Source organism: Lemur catta, chromosome 17 (genome assembly GCF_020740605.2).
Source record: "Lemur catta isolate mLemCat1 chromosome 17, mLemCat1.pri, whole genome shotgun sequence".
Classification (NCBI taxonomy): Eukaryota; Metazoa; Chordata; class Mammalia; order Primates; family Lemuridae; genus Lemur; species Lemur catta.
The window spans coordinates 14,355,638-14,362,360 of record NC_059144.1 but is presented as its reverse complement, the minus strand read 5'-3'; the positions used below and the strand labels follow the sequence as shown (position 1 = coordinate 14,362,360).

At 36.3% G+C, this 6,723-nt stretch overlaps 1 non-coding gene across 1 annotated transcript; it reads left to right on the top strand.

Annotated features, from left to right (window-relative positions):
* Positions 1–633: 633 nt before the first annotated feature.
* Positions 634–740, top strand: LOC123623002. The gene has a single exon (XR_006729730.1). It is a non-coding gene; the product is annotated as a U6 spliceosomal RNA (small nuclear RNA).
* Positions 741–6,723: the final 5,983 nt, after the last annotated feature.

The window sequence follows — 6,723 nt, the reverse complement described above, 5'->3', positions numbered from 1 at the left end:
CTAAAGCACCAGTACCCTCTCTGGCAGCTGGGCCTCGTAGCTATAGCCACACACACAGTGAGTGAAATGGCCCTCCCTCCACACTCAAAACCTTACATGGTGCCCTCATTTCAGCCTAGACTTAGCCTAGATCTTCATGGTAAGTTATTCTTTGATGCCCTTGTTTGTCTTCCCTCTAGCAAATAGTTGGGATTGTCCTAAACTGTCAGAGAGTTTCAAGTATTGTTGCTGGAAGATATTAGACCTTCCTTTCTTCTTTGCTACTGGATTTGTGTGCTCAGCCCCTTTTTCCCCCTGTGTGGTGCCTTTTCTTAGGTACCGGAAAGTTACATTTCATCCTTGTGCAGAGTTATGGTCACAAACTTGTAGTTGGCCCCTCAAGTGATCTGTTTTCCACAGTGAAAATCTCCCAAGCTTTCAATACTTGCATCCGAACCTCAAGTTTATTAAATATTTTCAAATTCCACCACACAAGGAAGCTAGTCAACAGAGTTCTCTGAGTCTAAAATAGGTTAATTGGTTGACTGGCTCCTCTGTTGATTAAATAAATAAATAAATAAATAAACAGGAGGTTGGTTGGATTTAATGGGGCCAAGCCTCATTCATGACTCATCGGTGTCCATGTAGGGCTTTGTGCTTGCTTCATCAGCACATACAATAAAATTGAAAGAATATGGAGAAGATTAACATGGTCCTTGCCCAAGGATGGCATGAAAATTTATGAAGCATTCCATATTTTGTGCAGTCTTTTGAACGTCATTCGACTAGTTGCTGACTAGCTCCAAGGAAACAGGGTGTGTCAAAGCAAAACAGGTGTGACCCAGTATTAAAATTGTGATTTTCACTAAAAAGAAAATTGTGTAAAGTGCTCTGTGAAATGACAGTGGAGTTGAGTATTGGACATGTATAATGTTATCATGCAAATATCTTGTTGGTACTTATCTCAGATATGAGAAAATGTTAACCAGCATCTCCTTCATTGAACTTAGAAAAAAATAAAAGTAATGTGTTGCGTTCCATATCACTTGGTGAGAAACATGGAGAGTAGGCATCATGCCAACAAAGATCTGCTGGTTCGGAGTTTGAGTAGGTAAAGAAGGAACAGTAGCAGTCCAAGCCAGGTCTTGACATTTATTAGTTTTCTGCCATTGGTGTGATTGATTAGCTCAGTAATGGGGGACATTTATGTTATCTAATTTAAGGAGATAATATATTTATTAATAAATTTTGTTATAAAGTATGAAATAGCTGAGATACCCTGAATTATGAGCCACAAAGAATAGGACAACTAATAATCAAAATTAGGACTTAATAACATTCTCTGAAAACTTCAACATCTAGAAAAAATACAGAATGGGTTTTTAAAATTTTATTTTTTATTTATTTTTGAGACAGAGTCTCACTCTGTTGCCCAGGCTAGAGTGCCATGGCATCAGCCTAGCTCACAGCAGCCTCAGACTCCTGGGCTCAAGCCATCTTTTGGTCTCAGCCTCCTGAGTAGCTGGGACTACAGGCACTCACCACCGCGCCCTGCTGACTTTTCTGTTTTGGGTAAAGATGGGGTCTTACTCTTGCTTAGCTTGGGATAGAACTCCTGAGCTTAAGCCTCCTGCCTTGGCTTCCCAGAGTGCTAGGATTACAGGCATCAGTCACCGCACTTGGCCTCAGAATGGGTTGCATTTGGGATTCTAAAGTAATATCAGCAATTAAATTCAAGAACAAAATATTCCGTTACTTCACTATTTCTTCAAGCATTGTAAAAATGTTATATTATTAATATCAAATATATATAACAACCTATTAATACTGACAGAAGGCAGAAAAATCCTCATGTCTTAAAGATGTTAAGCCTAAGAAAAGCAACTTGTCAATGAACAAATAACTGTGGGTTATAACGCTAAGACTTCTTTTAAGTTCAGGACACTTTTCATTATGTCAAGCGTACTGTAGTTAGTTGATGGAACTATACTGCCCACACTTCATGAGGACTTCACCTTACCTTTTTATTCTTTAATTAGAAGCTTACTAAGAACTTTGCAGAGCTTACAGATTTGAAGTGTGTGGTCTGATATTAGCTCTGATTTTGTTGAAATACTCTTGATGATTTCATATATTTGGTAAATGTTTTCATATCAGCATTAAAATAGCAATATTATTTATTACATTTTTATACATAGCATTCACCACCAAACTTCAGAATATAAAGAAGAAAAGATACCTGACAACACTTCTCAAAATAACAATGCAGGTAAGACTTCTAATAGCGAATTACTCTTGGTGGTTCCACCAGGGGTGAAAAATTAAGAGTAAGGAAGTTTTGGGCCTAGAAGAGCAGTTAAAAAGTCAATCCTTAAATTGCATGTGTATTTTTAAGATTTATTTCTTAGTAGTCTACAATTCAGAATTATTTAATAAGGTAGTTGTAGGGAGTTTATAATGTCAAACAGTATTGTTTAAAAAAAGTCTTCATTTAATTATGGTCCCTAAAATGCTCTATGATATTTTTGAATAAATAAAAAAAAGATTTTAAAGTTAGTATATGTTTCCTCTATGATCACATTATAATAAATTGGACTTCTTATTAAAATGAGTTATTTATATTTATATATCTAGGAAATGAATGTTAATTACAGTTGACCTGAACAACGCACGGGTTAGGGGCACCAATTCCCTGTGCGGTCAAAAATTTGTGTATAATTTCTGACTCTCCCAAAACTTTACTGCTAGCCTACTGATAACATAAGCAGTCAGTTAACATGTTTTGTATGCTATATGTTATATTATATACGGTATTCTTCCAATAAAGAAAACTAGAGAAAACATCATTATTAAGAAAATCATAAGGAAGAAAAACTGTATTTACTATTCACAAAGTAGAGGTAGATCATCAGATAGGTGTACATTCTCATCATCGTCACACAAAGTAGGCTGAGGAGGAGGAATAGCAGTTGGTGGTGGTGTTTCTGTGTGGCAGAGGCAGAAGAAAATATGAGTGGACCCCTGCAGTTCAAATCCTTGTTCAGCGATCAAGGGTATTACATAGCGATTCCTGTCACTAAGAAAGCAACTGTCTTTAAAACTGGGAACTTGACAATAGATTTCTGGTATTTTGTTTATACAAATAGCAATAAGAACTGTAAAACTTGGCCAGTGTGCCCCAGTGCCAACAGCACATTATTTTTTAAAGATACTGAGTGCAGAAGTCAGAAATGAAATTCCTTGTAGAGAAGCACCAGGTATCTTACACGTTTTTATGCTAACATGGTCTCACTATTATTGACCTCATCCCCATAAATTGAAACTGAAAGAGATACATTTACTATATTAAAACAAGATATATTCTTCTATCTGCCAGATAATTGTCATGATAACAGTAATTTTATCAGAATAGGATACCCTGTTACCATTAGCCAAAAGATTATCATAGTCAGTATTGCAATAGACTAACTTTGGGCTTAACAAATTGCAATAAAAGTACAAAAACATTTCACAATAACAAAAATGCTGCTATGCTATGTAGGTGTGACACCTAAAATACCTCTTAATCTGAACTGTATGATGACACCTTTAATTTAGTACGTATTTATCAAAGAACTTTTGAAACTTAGATTTTGCAAGTTGCAGGAGACAATGATAGATGCAGTTTCAGTCTTTAGAGTTCTCATAATAAAATAGAGCTGTACCTGTATAATTTCTGTGTTTTTTCAACAGAATTGTCAAAAATCATTTTTATTCATTTATTTCCTTGCCCAATTGACAAATAACTATCAAGTGTCTTTTAGGCAATAAGCATTTTTGTAATGTTATAGAATACAAACATCTAAGAAATACACTCAGAAGCTTTATATTTTTATTGTCGATTTTTATTATTTATTACTTTATTCAGTGCTTACTATGTGTCTGATGCCCTCTGTGAGCTCATAACTATCATTTCTTATGTACTTACCACGTTAAATATGTGCCAGACAGTTTAAGTCCATGGCAAGGAATTCATGCTTTAAAAAATTGGGCAACATGTCAGATAAGCATGCCAGGTAGAGCAGCAGAAGAATGATGCTTGGCAGAAGGAACATCTAATAAGATTGCATGTTTGGCAGAAGGAACAGCAAGTGCAAAATCTGAGATGCATGAGTGAACTTTGCAGGGTGTGTGAGCAGTTCAGTTTTGCTTGTGCAAAAAGCATAAAATGGGAGTGGCTGGAAAGGAGAAGAACACTTAGCTAAGGCAAGATTGTGGGAGAATTTTTAATGTTATAGAAATGAATAAATCTTATCCTTTAGGCCATGGGAAATTTCTCAGGTTCAATGCCTTTGGCTGGAAGTAATAGATAACCTAAGGAACAGTGGCTGAAACAATAGGAACCAAATTGTTTTGGTGGTTCAGTGATGTCATCAGGATCCCATTTGTTGTCCCTTCTTCAGGGGGTGCTCTTGGCAATGTTATGCTTATGTCTCCTGCCCTGGGTGGCTAATTAGCACCAGTTCCAAACATGATGTTCTCACAAGACAATATCTAAAGGTGGGAAGGGCTGCACTTCTTCATATGTTTCTTGTAACTAGGGATAAAAGTCAGAATGATGCAGTGGACTCCTGGTAACATTTTATCATCTGGGTTACACCACATGCTCATTTTTAAATCAGTCACTGGGAAACAGATTTAATGATTAGCTTAGAATAATTATTTCTCTTTGTGGACCCAGGGAGGGGGATTGGGATGATAAATATCCAAATAGAATTGTGTTTCTTCAGCAAGAAAGAAGGAGGAATGGCTACTGGGTAGGGAAGCCAGTAAAGTTTGCTGTAGGGATTCATCGAAGAATATTGAGCATGGGAGTCCGAAGATTGGACTTGAGTTTTAGGGCATTCTGTATATGGTCTAAATCAGGCATGTCTGTAAAGGACCTAGTAGTGAATATTTAAGGTTGTGTTATCTCTTTCACATCTGCTCAACCCTGCCATTGTAGTGTGAAAACAGTCATAGAAAATATGTAAGCAGATAGGCATGACTGTGCTCCAGTAACACTTTGTTTTGCAAACCATATGGCAGGATTGATTTGACCTGTGGGCTATGTTTGCTGACCCTTCATATAGGGATAGATGGAAGTTAACCTGGGAGACAAAGGCAGCTTTTGCAGTAGTCCAAGCCATAGTTTCCTGGTTACCAGTCCTTGGACTAGTATCAATCTATTATGAGGTTTTTACCCACTCTTTGTGAAGTAGTTAGCAAGGTGGGTTTATTCATTTTAAAATATTTTTTTTTTTTTTTTGGTATTAGACCTTTTTCATTTGTTTTGCTTAAAATATATTTTTTTCATGTAAGAAATAGTAATAAATGTTTGTGGTTTTGTTTCTCTTTTCCCTGTGAATGCCATCAGTTAAAAGCACATGCTTAACCTGGAACTATAAACATGAAACAAACTTAAGAAAAATTAAAGAAAAACATTTACTGATATTTCTCATGGCAGTGGAATATAAAGCAGAGGCAGAGGGGAGGTACACTTAATATGATTTAGTGATTACTGAATGTAAAAATTAGGGCGTAGAGAGAAATCTCAGATGATGCATAGGTTCCTGGGTTGGGCACTGACATTTAAACTGGATATGAGGAAGGAGTGAGAATTGTCAGGTGAATAGAGAAGAAGAGCAGGTCAATAAGGAAGATGAACATTTTTCTATAAATGTTGAGTTTAATGGATATTTGTATAGAGTATTTTCAGTTGGTAGTTGTATGATAGATGTTTCTACCTGGTGGTGGAACACTGAGGTTGGTGATGCATATTTGGAGTGATGTTGTTATAAGTAGTAATAGTAGGCAAAGTCCTAAGTCTAAATGAACTTGTCCACAATGGGGAAGATGTAGAATGACAGGAAAGCCAGTGACAAAACTTTTGGAATGTCCACATTTCCCAGAAGGAAAGGAGTTAGTGAAGAAGATTGAGAAGTGGCTACAGAAAAATAGGAGAGAAATCAGAGGAAATGACATTCAAAAAAAAAAAAAGAAAGAAAGAAATGTGAGAATTTCATGCAGGAAGTATCAATTCTTCCACATAGGATTACTAAAAAGTAAGTTTGGTTGAACTTTTAGAAGTTCTTTGGTGGTACCCTTTTCAAAAGAACAATTTTGGAGTTGTAAGTTCTACTATTTATGTGATTTATACTTATGGTGTCCAAATTTGGAAGAATACATCTACTGTGATCCTAGTTAATTTTTTTGTAACTGCAGCAGCTATCTACAGAGTTAGGGAAAATCATCTAGACTGGTGAGTATACATGCTACCATTTTTCTAAAATTATCAAAATCTAAGGATCACATGTGAGGACAAACATTGTCTTTTTTTTTTTTATCAGATTCTTGTGGAAATGCTTGTTCTGTACTCAAGTGCTTGACAAGCTGTTCTGGATGCATTCAGAAACAAAAATCTGGTAGCAACAACCGGAAGCCACTGTCAGACATACATACCTTCCCTCTGTCATGGAATCATAACACAGCCTTTTTTTTTTTTTTCTCTTTTAGAGTCAGTATCTTGCTCTGTTGCTGATGCTGGAGGGTATTGGCCCAAACATATCAATAGTTTACTGCAGCCTTGAACTCCAGGGCTAAAGCAATCCTCTACCACAGTCTCTGGAGTAGCTGGGACTATAGGCATGTGTCATCATGCCTGGCTAATTTTTCTGATGTTTTATAGAGATGGGGTCTCATTATGTTGCCCAGTCTGATTTTGAA